This window comes from Staurois parvus, unplaced genomic scaffold, assembly GCF_062004578.1.
Source record: "Staurois parvus isolate SC_StPar_1 unplaced genomic scaffold, SC_StPar_1.0 ptg000574l, whole genome shotgun sequence".
NCBI classification, from domain to species: Eukaryota; Metazoa; Chordata; class Amphibia; order Anura; family Ranidae; genus Staurois; species Staurois parvus.
The window spans coordinates 4,689,777-4,709,284 of NW_028318370.1; the positions used below are offsets into that span (position 1 = coordinate 4,689,777).

The 19,508-nt window shown below is 47.1% G+C and overlaps 1 protein-coding gene across 2 annotated transcripts in view; it reads right to left on the bottom strand.

Annotated features, from left to right (window-relative positions):
* Positions 1–19,508, bottom strand: part of LOC149450477 (cell surface glycoprotein CD200 receptor 1-A-like) — a 67,883-nt gene that overhangs the window by 21,692 nt on the left and 26,683 nt on the right. The gene's annotated exons all lie outside the window — the stretch shown is intronic.

Consider the following 19,508-nt stretch of genomic DNA (forward strand, 5'->3'; position numbering starts at 1 on the left):
CTACTTCTGTGCACACGGATTTTGATGCGGTGTGGGAAACGCACAGAAATAGCTGCAAATTCCGCACCACATCAAAATCACACTCCGTTCATGCAAACCACTGCGGGTATGCAAGTTAACCCATTGCTGCCCGGCCTATAGCCAGATGGCAGCCAGGCGAACATGTGAATGCCTATGGTAGTGAGCTCTATAGGTCCACAGCTTGGGGTTCCCCAGGGCGCGGAGTCTAAGCCCCAGCCTGCTTGTTCACCAGGTCCCCTGATGGCGGGGATGGACTTGCAGCAGGCTCGCGGCCCCCAGGTACACCCAGCTGAGGTGGAGGATACCGCTAGCGGGAGCAGGGTGCAAGGGAGAAGACACAGGGAATCCAACGGGCAAGCCGAGGTCAGGACAGGCATAAAACAAGCAAGGTCAGGAACTAAGCCGGGGTTGGTACACAGATAGACAACATAGGAGTCACATTGGAAACACACGGGAGCTCCAACAACACGAAGTTGCTCAGGCAAAGTGGGACAGACTGAGCATGTCTTAAATAGACAAGCCAGCTAGCAGGCGGGCCAAGAAGTGATTGAAGGGAAGGACATAAAACCCAGAGGACAGCAGACGATGCCCACAGGTGAGCACAGACAAACACACATGTGAAGGAATCAAGAGCAGCAAGGAGGTAAGAGTAAACACAAGAGGCTGCAAGCTAACTTGTGACAGTATCCCCCCTCTTACGAGGTCTCCCCACTTTTTTAGAGCCAGGCTTAAGGGGAAACGTTTGATGAAAACAATTCTACCAGACGGGGTACAGAAACTTCAGTAGAAGGAATCCAACACCTCTCCTCAGGACCATATCCCTTCTAGTCAATTAGATACAAGAGCTTCCCTCTGCTGAACTAAGAATCCAAGATTTGCTTGACTTCATACTGATCCAAAGTACTCGCTATTGGGGAAGGATGACGATGAGGACGGGAAAACCTGTTGATGATATACGGTCTCAGAAGAGAAACATGGAAAACATTAGGGATTCTCAGATGTGAAGGGAGGTGAAGTTTGAAAGCAACAGAATTGACCTGGCGGAGGATGGTAAACGGACCAATGAAACGAGGAGCAAATTTCATAGAGGTATAGAGATGGATATTCTTGGTAGAGAGCCAAGCCTTGTCACCAGGGAGAAATTTGAGACTCACCTGGTGATAACAATCTGCAGCTACTTTGTAAGCTGACAGATGTAAGTTGTTGGAAACATTTGCCTCAGAAGGAGTAAGAATAGGAGAACATACAACAGGAACCTGGGCTGGAGCAGATAACACACAAGAAAAACACACAAGAGCTGCAGGCTAACTTGTGACAGAACACCTCATCCCTTTGGGTGGATGCCATATGCCACGCTTTTTGGAGCGCGCATTGCACGTGCCCGCAGGGCCGCGCTGTGGCGCGATCTGTCACCAGCCGTGTAGCTCGAACACGGCCGATGACAGATCTGTGTACCGGCCCCTTTGCCAGTACCTGACTGACCAATCACAGCAGGTCACATGACAGTTCTATATAATGGATGGCTTCCTTTCAATTGTATATAAGTGTGTCTAGCTGTGAATGGTCACAGTGATCACATGCACAAGCTGGGCCAATCATAGCCCAACTGTGTCATGTGATTAGCTGTGACCAAATCACAGCTAATGTAAGGGACCACCCGGCGGTACCACTAGCACTCCACTAAATAGGCGTTGCCAGAGCACGGAGTCTAAGTCCCAGGGTGCTTGTTCACCAGGGCCCCTGATGGTGGGGATGGACTTGAAGCCCCCCGAGACCAGGTCGTGACTACCGGGCAAACCCGTTAGTGGTAGTGGTATTCGCCGAGGGCTCCCGCGGGGAAGAGCCTGATATGAGGAGGTCAGAAGACCCCACTGGGAGGGATGGACGGATGGATGGATGGCTGAGCAGGTGCGAGGTCAGACAAGCCGGGTCGGTAACAGGGAGGACGGTATGGTACAAGGCAGCGGGCAGAGAATAGTCGGGTCACACGCCAGGTCAGCAACAGCAGGTCAGATCCAATAGGGGGCATTCAAGAGAGAGGTCAGGCAAAGCAAGGGTCAGGGCAGGAGAAATACAGCAAGGTCAGAGCACAATCCGGGTCAGCAACTTACAATTCACAGGTTCACAGGATACAGGATACAGGTAAGACCAGAAGGCACTGAATGACAGCTCAGGGCCATTTAAATATCCCGCCCTGCGCTGCCATTGCCCTGCGCGAACTCGAACGCCGCGGCCGGCCCGGACCTAGTGCCCGAGTCCCTGCACAGGGCAGCGCACTGCGCCTGCGCCGGGACCATCACGGCGGGGATTGAGGAGATCCCTGACATTGCCCCCCCCACGTGCAACCTCCGGATGCCCACCCGATCTCTCCACCACGGGTGATCGCGAAAAAACCTCCGGACAAGTCTGGGTGCATGGACATTATGGGCAGGTTCCCAAGAATTGCCCTCAGGGCCATAGCCCTTCCATTTGATTAGGAATTGGGTCTGGCCCCCCCTCCTTCGGCACTTCAGGATTGTTTCCACCTCAAATTCTTCTTCCCCTTCAACCGTTATGGCCTCCGGAGGTCTAGATTCTCGTTCAGGGAAGGCATCTGGGACCACTGGCTTCAGCAGGGACACATGGAAGACTGGGTGGATTTTGAGTGTGTCAGGGAGGACAAGTTCGTAAGCCACCTCGTTGACCATCCGCTTAACGCAAAAGGGTCCTATAAATTTAGGGCCTAATTTCTTTGAGGGGCAAAGCATCTTTAAGTTGGATGTAGACAACCAAACCTTCTCTCCGGGTCGCAACACCAGATCTCCCCTTCGTCTCTTGTTAAATTCCCTCTTGTAGTCTTCTTGGGCCCGAATGATGGCTTCCTGTAGCTTCTTGTTGTTCGAGGAGAAGAACGTCAATGTATCCTGTGTTCCTGGAATTGGGCATTCAGGGACCAAGTCCGGGAGGAAGGTAGGGTGAAACCCATAATTGGAAAAGAACGGGGACTGCCCCGTTGCCGAATGGCACGCGTTGTTGTACGCGAATTCCGCCAAGGGTAGAAGTGGTATCCAGTCATCCTGAGCAAAAGATGTATAGCAGCGCAGATATTGCAGAGACTTTCTGAGGGTCCATCACGACCCCCGCGGTGGAGATAATCAGACCCAGAAAAGTAATGCTAGACTGTTCAAAGCAACATTTGTCAGCCTTGGCGTATAAGCCGTGCTGCCGCAACCGCCCTAATACCCTTGCTACATGAACTCTGTGCTCCCCCAGAGAAGGTGAAAAAATCAAAATATCGTCTAAGTAGACGATAACAAAGACATCCAGGAAGTCCCTAAAAATGTGGTTCACAAAGTGTTGGAAAGTGGCCGGTGCATTGCACAGACCGAACGGCATGACCAGATATTCGAAGTGGCCAAAGCGGGTGCGGAATGCCGTTTTCCACTCGTCCCCCTCCCTTATGCGAACCAGGTTGTATGCTCCCCTTAAATCCAGTTTCGTGAACACCACTGCAGCCTTTAAACTCTGAAATAACTCTGGTACCAATGGCAGGGGGTAACGATTTTCAATCTGTAAACACCTGTCCTGTAATACGTTTACAGCTTGCGTAAAGGTAGCCAGGTGCCTACAAACTTCCTCCAGCGGGGAGGGTCCTCCTCGAGGCTCCGTCATGGCCTTCTGGTACTGTAAGGGACCACCCGGCGGTACCACTAGCACTCCACTAAATAGGCGTTCCCAGAGCATGGAGTCTAAGTCCCAGGGTGCTTGTTCACCAGGGCCCCTGATGGTGGGGATGGACTTGGAGCCCCCCGAGACCAGGTCGTGACTACCGGGCAAACCCGTTAGTGGTAGTGGTATTCGCCGAGGGCTCCCGCGGGGAAGAGCCTGATATGAGGAGGTCAGAAGACCCCACTGGGAGGGATGGACAGATGGATTGATGGATGGCTGAGCAGGTGCGAGGTCAGACAAGCCAGGTCGGTAACAGGGAGGACGGTATGGTACAAGGCAGCGGGCAGAGAATAGTCGGGTCACACGCCAGGTGAGCAACAGCAGGTCAGATCCAATAGGGGGCATTCAAGAGAGAGGTCAGGCAAAGCAAGGGTCAGGGCAGGAGAAATACAGCAAGGTCAGAGCACAATCCGGGTCAGCAACTTACAATTCACAGGTTCACAGGATACAGGATACAGGTAAGACCAGAAGGCACTGAATGACAGCTCAGGCCATTTAAATATCCCAACCTGCGCTGCCATTGGTGCCCAGCGGGCGGCCGCAGCTTCTACTGCGCATGCGCGAACTCGAACGCCGCGGCCGGCCCGGACCTAGTGCCCGAGTCCCTGCACTGGGCGGCGCACTGCGCCTGCGCCGGGACCATCATGGCGGGGATCGAGGAGATCCCTGACAGCTAATCACAAAAAAAAAAACCTGAATTAATCAATTTCATTCAGGTAAATGCTTGCTTATAGCAAAGTCATTCTTTCATTTTATTGAATGATTTATTGAACATTTTTTATATTTGATTTTTATTTTTTATTTTTTTCGCTATATATCAGATTGACTTTGTCCTTTATTTTCACTATAATATCATTCACTTATTTTAGCGCTGCACTTTCTATATATTTATCAAAAAGGAAAGCAGACTGCAGTGGACACAGAATCAACAGGTAGACACCAAGCAGACACCCCAGCAGCCTCCCTGGCCCTCTCCACCGATGTCAAGGGCCACTTCTGGCAGGACCAGGCTGCTGCGGCCCCCGACAGGACCCCGCATAGCATTACCACTGCTCGATCCCCGCATCACCCGTGGACGTTACCTCGTGGCCTGGCGCAGCCGCACAGCCCGAGGCTCAGGCGCCCCAGGTCTCCACCCGGGCAGCAGTAAACTCCTGAGGCTCTCTACAGCGTCCCCTGCATCCGAGTAAGCCATCTCCATCTCCATCCATCCTCATCTCCACCCCGGCGGTTTTCCCCGCGGACACCCACGGCCGTGTCACCAGGGGTCACCCATGGTCTGGTGCGGAGATTCAGGCACCCCGGCTCTAACTGGAGATTTAGGCACCCTGGCTCGAACTGGAGTGGGCCCATCTCCACCTGAACCCAGCAGATGAACCCGGCCTGGTGAGACCTGCCACAGCCTACCACGATGCGGCCTGACCCGGACCTGAGGCCCTTCTGTCTACCCCCGATGAGTACAGATGACATCCATCCCTCACTGCCCCGAGTCAAATTTTACCTTACAATCTAGAACTAACACAAATTGGAACTTGTAGCTTGATTCCAACTATGCCACTACTCCTCTACACCGGCATTGGGCGCCATAGATCCCCTGGGGCCAGTACCACCCTTGACCACAAGACACGTAACTGAACTCTACCGAACTTAAGCACGAGAACTCTAGCTGCAGGGAGACACAACTACGAAAAACTCCACTGCACACCGGACCATCTGCAATCAAGCACCCGGGGAAACTCTTCTCCACATCTGACTCCCACTCCGTTTACCTTTGGAAATGCCTCCTCTACTCATCCTTTTCATATTCCTCTCCTGCGTCCCAAAAATCTCTTTTCTCTGTCCTTCTGCTCCACCCAAACAACTGTACATCTCACCTTCACTGCTTTCATCTCCCTACTACTGCTCTCATCACCTCCTCCTGATACTCTACTCTCCTGCTGACCCGAACACCAGAACTGGAAGACATACACGCTCATATACATCCCACTCCCATGCAACCTTTCTCACCCTTCTTCTTTTCCTAACCTCTGGGGATATCTCCCCGAACCCTGGTCCTCCACTACCTCGCCCACACACAAGACATCCTCTCTCTTCCGTGAACTGCCGCAACCCCCTCAATCTTATATCTGTCCCCCTGCTCCCCAAAACCACCCTCTTGTTCTCATGCGCACTCTGGAACGCTCGCTCGGTCTGCAACAAGCTCAACTCCATCCATGTCTCCCGCTCCCTTAACCTCCTAGCGATCACCAAAACCTGGGTCCAAGCAACAGACTCTGCCTCCCCCGCAGCACTCTCCTATGGAGGCCTCATCTGGACCCACTCACCCAGACCCAGCGGTCGGAAAGGTGGTGGGGTTGGTTTGCTTCTGTCACCACTGAGCACCTTCCGAGTCCTCCCTAACCCTCCCTCTCTATCCTTCTCTTCCTTCGAGACCCACTGCATCCGGCTATTCTCCCCAATCTCTCTAAGGATTGCAGTGATCTATCGGCCTCCTGGACCCGTGTCCCGCTTTCTTGACAACTTTGCCGCCTGGCTACCCTTCTTTCTCTCCTCTGAGCTACCCACTATCATTCTTGGAGACTTCAACATCCCTATCAACATCAATAACCCGGCTACATCCCAACTCTTCCACATAACCTCTTCTTTTTCACTAGCACAGTGCTTACAGTCCTCCACTCACTCTGACGGGAACACTCTTGACCTTGTCTTCTCTCACCTTTGCACTCCCTGCAACCTCACAAACACCCCCTTTCCTCTCTCCGATCACAACCTCATCACCTTCTCCGTCTCCTCATCCTCAAACACCTATCCCTCCAAACGGCAAATAATAACCAGCAGAAAACTCCGGAACTGGAACCCTGCTCCCTTCCACTCTGTAACTGACCAACTTTACAACAGCATCCATCCCCTGACCTGGCCACCACTGTCTACAACAACTCGCTTTCAGCCGCTCTAGACTTGCTTGCACCCCCAACAACACGAAGCATTAGGCCCCGACCGATACAGCAGACCGACCACACTAGAAACCTAAAACGACATAGTCGTGCGCTGGAGCGACTATGGCGTAAAACCAAATCCCAACAAGCATTCACCTGCTATAAATCTGCCTTCTTAATGTACACTTCATCCCTTCACGCTGCCAAACAAGCCTACTTTGTTACCCTCATTAATACCTTCTCCTCCAGTCCTCGCCGGCTCTTCTCCACTTTTAACTCTCTACTTTCTCCACCTCCACCCAGTACCTCACTTACCACCCACGAGATTGCTAACCACTTCAAAAACAAGATTGACCCAATTCGTAGGGACTTCGCCACTGCTCAGACACCCACCCCACTTAGCACTCCTCACTCAATAACCCCCTCAACACTTTGCTCCCTTGACCTCACTAACACCGAAGAGGTCACTAAGATTTTCTCTGAAGCCCGCCTCACCACCTGCCCCCTGGACTCTGTCCCCTCACAACTCCTGCGGTCCCCCTCCTCTTCCATCCTATCCTTCCTCACTCACATCTTCAATCTTTCCCTCTCCACCGGTACTTTCCCTTCCCCTCTAAAGCATGCGCACATCACTCCCATACTTAAGAAACCCTCCCTGGACCCCACTGACCTGAACAACTTAAGACCCATCTCCCTACTGCCATTAACCTCTAAACTCTTAGAACGCTTTGTCTACAATCGCCTGAGCTCCCATCTCACCGACAACAACCTTCTCGACCCTTTACAGTCCGGCTTCCCCCCCCTACACTCCACCGAAACTGCCCTACTCAAGCTCACCAATGACCTACTAACCACCAAAACCAATGGCCACTATACTATACTCCTACTACTTGACCTCTCTGCGGCTTTTGACACGGTTGACCACCCCCTCCTCAAAAAACTGCACTCTCTTGGCCTCAGAGACTCCACTCTCTCCTGGTTCTCTTCCTATCTATTGCAGTGCTCCCTCAGTGTTACTTATAACGCTGCCACCTCCCTTCACTCCCTCTCTCTGTTGGAGTCCCTCAAAGTTCTGTCCTCGGACTCCTCCTCTTCTCCATCTACACCTCCTCCCTTGGCCAATTGATAAACTCCCATGGCTTCAACTACCATCTCTATGCTGATGACACACAAATCTATCTCTCTACCCCTCACCTCACCCCCTCAGTCTCCAATCGCATCACCAGCATACTAAGTGACATATCGGAATGGATGTCACTCCACTTCCTCAAACTCAACCTTTCCAAAACTGAGCTCCTAGTATTCCCCCCATCCCGTGCCCCCCCCGACTTCTCCATCAAGATCAACAACACTATCATCAGTCCATCCCCCTCACTACAGGGTACTAGGTGTAATCCTAGACTCCAATCTGTCCTTTCAGCCCCAGGTCCCATCGCTGACAAACTCATGTAGACTTCACCTCCTCAACATCTCCAAGATACGACTGTTCCTAACCTTGGAAACCACTAAGCAATTCATCCACTCCCTTATTATTTCACGCCTTGACTATTGTAACTCCCTCCTCACTGGCCTACCTCATCGCAGGCTATCTCCACTCCAGTCCATCATGAATGCTGCTGCCAGACTCATTCATCTTACTAACCGCTCTGTATCTGCAACCCCTCTCTGCCAGTCCCTCCACTGGCTTCCAATTGCCCAACGGATAAAATTCAAAACACTAACACTGACGTATAAAGCTGTTCATAACACTGCCCCTAATTACATCACTGACCTTGTCTCTAAATACCACCCAAACCATACTCTCCACTCCTTGCAAGACCTCCTACTCTCTAGCTCCCTTGTCAAGGGCTTCACCCGTCCTCTGGAACTCCCTACCCCAATCTATCAGGCTATCGCCTACTCTGCTCACTTTTAGACGCACTCTGAAAACCCATCTCTTCAGGGAAGCCTACCCCGCCCCCAGCTAATACTGGAATCCTCTACTCTTTCTACCACTCCATCCCCCACAGCTAATTACCTTTTGTAACACTATCCCCTCCTTTTTCTTTATGTGCATTGCCCCTTTCACATGTATTCCAAGTGTAGGGAGCTGCTGTTTCCTGTAGTGCCTGTATCTGTATGTATCGCCCTCCACTAGCTAGGATGTCAGCTTAAATTTAGTTGCTGGCTTCACTGTAGCCATTGGAGTAGTGATCTATTATTTTATCTGGTCAAGGCTCCCTAATCTGGGTGTTTGATTTTTCACCATCTGCTTCTGGAAGAAGCTTCCAGAAAATAGGGCATGGAGAGTCAAAGTCCAATATGAATATTTTTTATGTCCCAGCTGTTCTGTCTCTCCAATCTAAGCATTGAAAGTGTGATCTCTGTAACTTACAGTTGTCATGAGATAGTGATAACTCCAATCTTAGTTGAATAACACAGGCAATGATTCGATCGGATGACACCTTGTAGATCTTGTGAAGTTTATTCCATAAACTGAGAGAATTTTACAACAATGAACATCGGATAGGTCAAAAGATCATAATGTGATCTGTTTCCATAAGACATGAGGCATGAAGCTGAAATGCATTTCTGGGAAAGAGGGTGGGCTATCTATACAGCAAAACTAAACCAGAGGAATGGGAGGAGCAGAGACAAAATACAATCAACACTTAAAGGTATATGACAGTCATGTGAAACATGACACCAGCCAATCCCTGGAAGGAGGCATCCAGAAGCTGTCTGGGGAGGTGTCAAATGTTTGGGAAGCCTTGCCGGAGAGTTCCTCCTCTGCTAGGAGAGTTTTAGTTTTCCTGGGACTGCTGCCCCTGGGAGGCAGCTAGAAAGAAACAAGAATTGCAGCCTGGGCCATGGTGGGAGCTGAGCCGAGGGCCTAGAGAGGATTGCTAAAAGGAGTGTTTTCTGGGGAGCAGTGCTTTGAAGCTCTGGTCTAAAGAAGGGTTTCTTATCTCCCTCAGGCTGGATTCACACTTGAGCGTAGCGTCTATGAGCATTTTTCGTGTGTTTTTGCTGCACGACTTTTGCACGTTTTTGCGTGCTTTAATATAGCATTTTTCAGATGTTTGTGAGCTTTTTACAACTTATTTGAGCCTCAGGCGACTTGGAGTGGAGATATGAACCATGTCAAGTGAGAATAATTATTTTTTTTCTTCTCAAGCATTTTGGAGCTTCAAGCTACAAATTGCTAAGGTGGGAATGGGGCCTCACTGAGGATCTACTTGTGGAAGATGGGTGGCGAACATCTCCTGGGACATTGTGAGAATGGACTGATATGATCATACTGTCTTGTTTAGACTTGTTTATTTAGTGATGTGCCTCATATAAAGTCCCTCCGGCAAAATTAATTGTGTTGTGCAGTGCTAACTTTTGTGATCTGGTGCACCACTTTTCGGCACCAGATCACAACCCATTCGTTTTTTGAGGATTACCTGATGTTGGGACTTTAGCGTGTACCTGCTGCTACAAACATTTCTGTTAAGAAGCTTGTTCTCCTGTTGATTGCTACTATTGCTTTGAAGTGTCTTGAAATCCCTCTCCTGTTTCAAGTTATTCAGCAATAAATTCTAAAAAGACATCCTCTAGACTGAGCCTGTATTGTCGGTGTGCTTGGAACTGTGCTTGTGGATGGAAGCCTCTGTACTATTGTGGGAGAATCGGAGATATCCTGAGCGGCCCCTCTGCAGGAGGGAGCTACATGTAAATAGCTGTTGTTTGGCAAGCACTTGCTTATCACGGAGTTAGTTAGGCAACCCCTCTTGCGGCCCTGCCCACCCTATACCACTGGCTGTCTTCAAGCCCTTTGCTAGAGCACAGCACCATTCCCTGCATGAAGAGAATGGAGACTGAATCTGTTCCACTTCTCATCCTAGTCCATTTTCTCACCCCACACTCCAGCTCCCAGCATGGAATGCTTAGCAACATTGCCAGTTGGCCATGGAGCTTGGGGGTAGCGTCAGGTAGCCTAGAGTTCTTCAGATCACCAATGTTGGATGTCTGGGCACTGGAGTGGTCACCGCTGCACTAGATGGGGAACCATGAACACCTAGGGAGGGGCTGTCCCCTTGGAGGATACAACTAAATTCTGGACACCCACCCACCTGTAGGAGGGCACACTGGCTGGCACTGGTGGTGGCATGGACTGGAAAATCCAGGAGCTCTAAAACTATGTATTGCAAAAAAAGCATGGCTTGAAAGGGGCACACTGGGACTTTGAATGCTATCATTAGCGGAAAGCCAAAGGTTTTCTATACCTAGTGGTGGGGGGAGTAGATAGGTGCAAAGTGGCATGCAGGGGCTTGCAGTATATATATATATATATATATATATATATATATATATATATATAGGTACACATGCACACTCACCGGCCACTTTATTAGGTACATCTGTTCACTTGCTTGCTAACACAAATTTCTAATCAGCCAATCACACGGCAGCAACTCGAGCAAAACCGAGCATCAGAATGGGAAAGAAAGGGGATTTAAGTGACTTTGAACGTGGCATGGTTGTTGGTGCCAGACTGGTTGGTCTGAGTATTTCAAAAACTGCTGATCTACTGGGATTTTCATGCACAACCATCTCTAGGGTTTACAGAGAATGGTCCGAAAAAGAGAAAATATCCAGTGAGCGGCGGTTGTGTGGAGGAAAACACCTTGTTGATGTCAGAGGTGAGAGGAGAATGGGCAGACTGGTTGCTGTGACATTCAGATGGTAGGGTCAGATTTTGGCGTATATAACATGAAAGCATGGATCCATCCTGCCTTGTATCAATGGTTCAGGCTGGTGGTGGTATAATGGTGAGGGGGAGAGTTTCTTGGCACTAGCAAGGTGGACCTAATAAAGTGGCCAGTGAGTGTATATCATAGAGTTTTAAAACGTGCAGAAACTGTTTGAAGAACTCTTTTTTCTCTAGTGTTGGAGAAAAGTCAAATCTAAGGGAAGTTACTGCACAGATGCTGGAAGCGCAGTAAAAGATTTCGGACTGTAAACTCAGAGGAGGCCACCATCAGGAAGAGGTATATGGGAACCTGAGTGGAGAGATTGTAGTTTAGGTTACATTAGGGACTGAGGATTTGTTTTTCTTTTTTAAAGGTGGATATCCTTAAGCAGAACTAAATACTCTCTCCTCTGCTTCTTCTTTGCTATTTTTTTAATTGTTCCCCTACTACCATTCTGTCATAGGCCACAATGACATGTCCCTCAACCTGCAGCTTCCTGGAATTCTTGCATCTTACCTCCCAGGGGGCTGCAGAATTGGCACACAAATCTGGATTGGGCAGTTTGGAGAGCAGGCCAGGGGTGGGGTTGGTGCGTCATCGGAGCTGGTTGTCTATACCTGGAAGAGGCAGTCAGCTAAAGAGAACCAAGATGACGGCGCAGGACCCGCTGTGTGACACCTGAACAGTGGATTGCAATGCGACAAAGCTGGCTTTGGTGTGCTGGTAAGTACACTGCTAAAAAAAATTAAAGAAACACTTTGAAAACACATCAGATCTCAAATGGGGAAAAATCTCATGCTGGTTATCTATACTGATGTGAACTGGGTGATGTGTTAGGAATTTAAGGATGCCCCATCGTTTGAGGGAAATGAAAATTATCAACCTACAGAGGACTGAATTCAAAGACACCCCGAAAATCAAAGTGAAAAAATGATGCAGCAGGCGAGTCCATTTTGCTGAAATTTCATTGCAGCAACTCAAAATGGTCCTCAGTAGTCTGTATGGCCCCCTTGTGCTTGTATGCATGCCTGACACCGTCGGAGCATGCCTCTAATAAGAGGATGGATGGTGTCCTGGGGTATTTCCTCCCAGATCTGGACCAGGACATCACTGAGCTCCTGGACAGTCTAAGGTGCAACGTTGGATGGAACGAAACATGATATCCCAGAGGTGTTCTATTGGATTTAGGTCAGGCGAGTGTGGGCGCCATTCAATGGTATCAATTCCTTCATCCTCCAGGAACTGCCTGCATACTCTCGCCACATGAGGCCGGGCATTGTCTTACAACAGGAAGACCCCAGGACCCACGACACCAGCGTAGGGTCTGATAATGGGTCCAAGGATTTCATCCCGATACCTAATGGCAGTCAGGGTGCCATTGTCTAGCCTGTAGAGGTCTGTGTGTCCCTCCATGGATATGCCTCCCCAGACCATCACTGACTACTCACGACCAAAATGGTCATGCTGAACCATGTTACAGGCAGCATAACGTTCTCCACGGCTTCTCCAGACCCTTTCACGTCTGTCACATGTGCTCAGGGTGAACCTACTCTCATCTATGAAAAGCAGAGGCCAGTGGCTGACCTGCCAATTCTGGTGTTCAATGGCAAATACCAATCAAGCTCTATGGTACCGGCAGTGAGCACAGGGCCCACTAGAGGACGTTGGACCTTCAGGCCACCCTCATGAAGTCTGTTTCTGATTGTTTGGTCAGAGACATTCACACCAGTGGCCTGCTGGAGGTCATTTTGTAGGGCTCTGGCAGTGCTCGTCCTGTTCCTAGTTGCACAAAGGAGTAGATACCGGTCCTGCTGATGGGTTAAGGACCTTCTATGGCCCTTTCATTGGCCTCCACCTGTAAAATCATTCCTGTTTTGGGGGTCGTCTCATTTTTGCCCATCTAGTGCACCTGTTGTTAATTTCATTAACACCAAAGCAGTTGAAACTGATTAACAACCCCCTCCGCTACTTAACTGACCAGATCAATATCCCAGGAGTTTCATTGACTTGATGCTAGACTCTGATTAAAAATTGTTCCTTTAATTTTTTTGAGCAGTATATATGCTTTGAGGAGAACACAGCAATACAGGTAAGTATAGAAAAATCATTGGGGTTAGTCGGGAGAGTTAAGTTACGCTTTAAACACTAGTTAAGTTTATTGAATATAATAGTAGGGTTTGTCAATGATTGCAATACAGTATATATTTATATTTTAATCATGTATTTCAATAAATGATGTTTTAATTTTAAAGAAATTATCTAGGATTACAATAATTTTCATGTTGTGAAGCACCTTTAACCACTTCCTGTCAGGCTGTTGTATATAAACGGCCGGACGGTGGCAGTGCAGGGTTGGGTGGCCATTTATAAACGTCCTCCCCGCACCCTGCTTGTGCGCGCTCCCTAGGAGCGTGCAGCACCGCGATCCGGTGCCGTTGTGTCCTTCGGACACAGAGGAACACGGATCGTCGGATGGGACCTCTGTATGAGGTCTCGATCATGTGATCATTGATTGGCCAATCAGTGATCACAAGCAGAGTAGTAAACAAGATGTCACTTGTGACATAATTGCTTACTACGTGTGAAATCTGTGAATGATCACAGAGGTCACATGATACAAGGCTATTCACAACAGCCTTGTACCATGTGACAAGCTGTGACCAATCACAGCTCATTCAGTAGTTCTCACTGGCTGCAAGAATGCAGCTAGAGAGAAGGAGAAATTATTGCTTTTACATCCTTTATGGGTGTAAAAGCAATCAGTAAAAAAAAAAAAAAATCTTCATCACCCCCCACAAGTAGTACAGTGTCACCATGGTGACACCGTACTGCTAGGGTGACAGTATGTAAAAAATAATAATAAAGAAAAAATAATATTAAAAAAAGTAAAAAAAAAGTTTTAAAATTATAATTTTTGGTTATAAACTAACTTGGGTTATATTTTTTTTAATAAAAATATAACGGAATAAATTTTGGCCAAGATTTATGATGAAATACTATTTATCTGCAAATTGTATAAGAAAAACACTTTTTTTCAAAATTTTTGGACTTTTTAATTTACATAGCAAAAAAAAATAAAAATCCCAGTGGTGAATAAATATCACCAAAATAAAGCTTTATCTGTCTCAAAAAAATGCTAAAAAATTCATATGGGTACAGTGTTGCATGATCGCGCAATTGTCCTTCAAAGTGTGATAGTGCTGAAAATTGGCCTGAACTGGAAGGGGTAAAAGTGTCCGGACTTGAAGTGGTTAAAGTCCCTTCATTTTTCAAGATATCTATTCATTAATATGGGATGTAGGCGCAGACCTCCATATAGCGACAGCCCATAATACCAATCTATATATTTGGTATTTATTCTCCTGTTACATTAGTACAATATTTGTTAAAAAGGGCTGATGTATAAGGTGTCTTTAAATTCTGGGGGGGGGGGGGGATTGGGGGTTCTACAGGCAGATCCCAGCCTCATCTGGAGGTTCTAGACTCAGTTTCAGTTACAGTTGTTGTACATGTGTTCTGCTGCAATAATGAACCCCATGGTGTCCCTGATACTCAGGAAATGCTTGTAGCTCTTGCAAGCTGCATTTGATAAGTGAAAATTAATTTCTGTGTCATCCTGAATCTAGAAAACAGAGGAGTCCCCTTTGTACTGTTGCCTACAGAATGAACTTTTTTCAAAGACACCATCACACTGAACCTTCACATCATAGGAACTGTAAAGTCAAGAAAGAAAAGGATGTGTAAATGCTTGTCATGTCTTCTACTGACTCAGAACACTTTTTCATATTTCCTACCTGGGACTTCTGCTTTCTATTTCAGTAACCATTTATGCACATCAGAGAAGGCATAATCAGTCTTTCACCTCAAGTACAGGCGTACCTCGTTTTACGAATTTAATGCGTTCTCCGGGACATTTCGTATTGCGATCAATTTGTAAAATGACATGCGGTTTTCCCATAGGAATGCATTGAAAACCAATCAATCCTTTCCGGAGGTCAGAAAAAAAGTAGAACAAAAAGTTTTTCATCTGTTCAGAACTCTTTATAAAGTGCACTGTAACTGACTCCCGGTCACCATATAAGGAAATGAGGGGGTCAAGGTAGTTCTTTTGTTCTGGGAGGACGTCATATGATGTCCTCCCACTCTAACCGCGCATGCGCGGCTCTGGGGGCACGCAGCACAGTGAACGGTGGTGTGCTGTGTCCCTTGGACACAGCAGATCACCAATCAACGGAAAGAGCTGAAGACGTCAGCTCGGTCATGTGATCAGCTGTGTCCAATCCAGGGGCAGACTGACCATTTGGAAACTTGCCCAAGGGCCCAGGGTCAGTAGGGGGCCCCATGAGATGCCCCTGGTACCTTTTTCATAGGCTTTTTTGAGTTTGGGCAAGGACACAGGGGCCCCATGATCCCCTATTGCCTGGGGGCCCTATGAGTTGTCAGTCCGCCCCTGGTCCAATCACAGCTGATCGCATATAAATAAGGAACTGTTGGTTATCGGCATTTCTCTCCTCTCGAGCGGTCACGCTGACAGAGGAGAGGAGAGGAGAGCCGGTAATCGGCATTCCTCAGAGGGGACATGTACACTGATCATCAGGGCACTGATAATCAGTGTGCCCTGATGATCAGTGTAGCCCCAGTAGTGCCACCTGTCAGTGTCCATCAATGCCAGCTGTCAGTGCTCATCAATGCCACCTGCCAGTGCCCATCAGTGCCACATCAATACCACATATCAGTGCCTACCAGTGCACATCAATGCCACATATAAGTGCCCATCTGAGCTGCCTTTCAGTGCCACCTATCAGTGCCACCTATCGATGCCAGTCAGTGCCACATATCAGTGCCAGTCAGTGCCGCCTATCAATGCACATCAGTGCTGCCTATCAGTGCCGCCTGACAGTGCCAATCAGTACTGCCTATCAGTGTCATATATGAGTGCTGCCTTTCAGTGCCCATCAGTGATGCCTGTCAATTCCTATCAGTGCCACCTACTAGTACCTCCTCATCAGTGCCCATCTGTGCCGCCTATCAGTGCCCATCAGTGCCGCCTATCAGTGCCCATCACTTCAGCCTCATTCGTGCACATCAGTGAAGGAGAAAAATCACTTATTTACAAAATGTTATAACAAAAACTAAGAAATGTTTTTTTTTCTTCAAAATTTTCAGTTGTTTTTGGTTTGTTTAGTAAAAAATAAAAATCCCAGAGGTGATTAAATACTATCAAAAGAAAGCTCTATCTGTGTAAAAAAAAGGATAAAAATTTCATATGGGTACAGTGTTGCATGACCGCGCAATTGTCATTCAAAGTGTGACAGCGCTGACAGCTGAAAATTGGCCTGGGCAGGAAGGGGGTATAAGTGCTCGGTAGGCGAGGGGTTAAAGGCATAAATACTGTAAAGGGACATGATTAAAAATGAATTCGTAAATGCATTGAAAACCAATCAATCTGTTCCGGAGGTCAGAAAAAAGTAAAAAAAGTCTTATTTGTTCAAAACTCTTTGTAAAGCGCACTTTAAAGGCATAAATACTGTACAGGGACATGATTAAAAAAAATTGTACATGCATTGAAAACCAATTAATCCGTTCCGGAGGTCAGAAAAAAGTCAAATAAAGTCTTCTGTTGAAAACTCTTTATAAAGTGCACTTTAAAGGCACGGGGCGGCGCTATAAACCTCCCAGGCGCAATGCATGCTGGGGAAACTTACTTCGTATTGTGAAAAAAATTTGTAAACCGAGGCATTATTTTCCATGGATTTTCATTCATAAACCGAAAATTACGTAAAATTAACCGAGGCATTTGTAAACTGAGGTACGCCTCTATATGTAAACCCTCACCTTGTAAAACAACCCATTCAGTTTAAAATAGAAATGGCAAATCACTTGTGTATACATATAAAAAAAAACACTATAACTACCTTTTTTTTCCTTCCTTTTTGATCACATACCCTCGGTTCTCAGCTGCATGAGGATCTTAGAGAGCTGGGGGAGGAGAAACAGCAATACACTAATCTTCGCAGTGAATGGCTGTGCAGTGCAGCCAGAAAACTGACCACGCTGAGATGGATGTGCTCTACTGCCTAGTGAGGTCAGTTTTTAATAGGAAAGCAGAGGGACTGGCAGGAACACCAGGGATTTCACACAAAGGAAGCAATAAAAAGAGAACAGGAGACTTTTTCATACAAGTACATGCTACAGCAGGCACATATCAGGAATGTGAAAGCCTGGGTTGACATATTCTTTAGGTAAAAAGGTGAGGTTGTATATGTGAAAAGAAAAGTCCAACTTTGCGTGTCTAATCTGCATCTATGTCACACGTTACTTTTCACTACTACTACTCCTTTCATGCTACTTTATCTCTATGTTGATGAGCACAAGAGCACCTGAATATGTGCTTAAAGTGGTAATAAACCCAAAAGAAAACATTGATTATGTTTCAGTTTACCAATTCTTAGATGTAGTGGCTGTATTCATTTTCTTTTTTAGGTTTCCTTTCTTCTATTTTCATCTGGTGATGCAGCCAGTAAATCTGTTCTTTTTCAAAAGAATAAGCTCTCCAGCAGAAATTTATCAGTTACAGGGATGAGACAAACCATTTACCACTGACCACTGCGGTGCTTACAATGATCAGCTGTTATGTATTCATTTAACATCTTTATCATGAAAGGAAAAAAAACTGTTTGCCGTAACTGAGCTTGAGTTTGGCTTCAATTTGTTAATGTATCTAAATCTGCTCGTATATTTTACACTCCCCTCCCCCAGATTAACAATGCTGCTGTCCTCTGTGCTCCCTGTGCTCCTTCATCCAGAGTTGGGGTGCTCTAATAGAGGAGGTGTGTTACTGGCCAGATCACCTGGTGAAAAAAGAGGGAAAAATGGTCCAATAAAAAAACTTAATGCAGCCACCACATCTAATGATTGGTAAGCTGCAATATATATAATTTTTGGTTTTGGGTTTAATATTACTTTACCTTGAACAGAAAGTCTACAATAAAATCCATAGCCAAATAGGTCCATGTGGACGAAGAAGGACAGCAGGCTTGGATAGTTGAGTCTTATTACGGGCACAGGTCTCAGAGACATCAACAAAGTCTTGAGTGCCAGAGTGAAGGGAAGGCCTTCAAAGGTCTCTAGAGACAATCACAAGAGTCTGCTTGAAGCTGGGGTGTCCAGCAGGTGAATTATGGATTTTCTGCAGCACTTGAAGGTGCAAAGAAAGTGGGACAAACAGAAGTCTCAGGAGGATAGTTAGTGGAGATTTGGTTAAAACAGGTAATAACATTTCGGAGAGTTTCATTAAAGTGGAAAGGAATAATATGTTCCATTCATCTCCCTTTTTAAGTGGACTGGCTTATAAATCCCTCTCAAATCAAGTTTAGTGAAGATTTTTAGCACCCTGAATTTGAGAGATGAGTTAGGTGATAGGTAGTGGATAACGATTGAGAACAGCAATTTTATAAAGTCCACAGTGGTCAATACAGGGTCTGAAGCTTCTATCTTTCATTTGCACAAAAATGAATCCAGCCTGTAAATGGGTTAAAATAAGCTAGATAGGCACTACCCTAGATGGGAGGGTTGGGGTTAACCTAGATCCCAGGTTTTCGTTAGGCAGGATCTTTGGGTTCAACCCACTGCTCCTTTGGTTATAAAAAGGGACACAATGTTTTACAATGGTATGTTTTGTATTGCCTGTTGTGATTTGACCCGTCTGCGACACGGGAAGCGCCTTACCTTGTCCGACCTTGGATTTCCATCTGTACATGTATCGTTATGAATGCTTTCTTCTAATAAAAATCTTTTTTGGAAAAAAAAAATAAAAAGGGACAGTGGTTCTAAGCCGAGAGCCCAGGGGAAAAAAAGAAGAGGACAAGCAGCTGGAGAAAGAAGGAGGTTCCTTGCAGACCCCCTGGAAGAGTTTGAGAGCCTTGCGGCTGTTCCATCAGCATGTTCTGAGAGATATAAAAGCCATCCAGCTTGGGGTTCGACCCGAAGTCACTGTAAAATGCCACTTTTGGGACCTGGATATGCAGAGACTCTACCTTTGCAGGTATACCGGGACAGAACTTAAGCTTGAGTTATGATTAGGGATTAGGAATGCAGAATATGACTGTTCTGTGGGGTCGTTGGA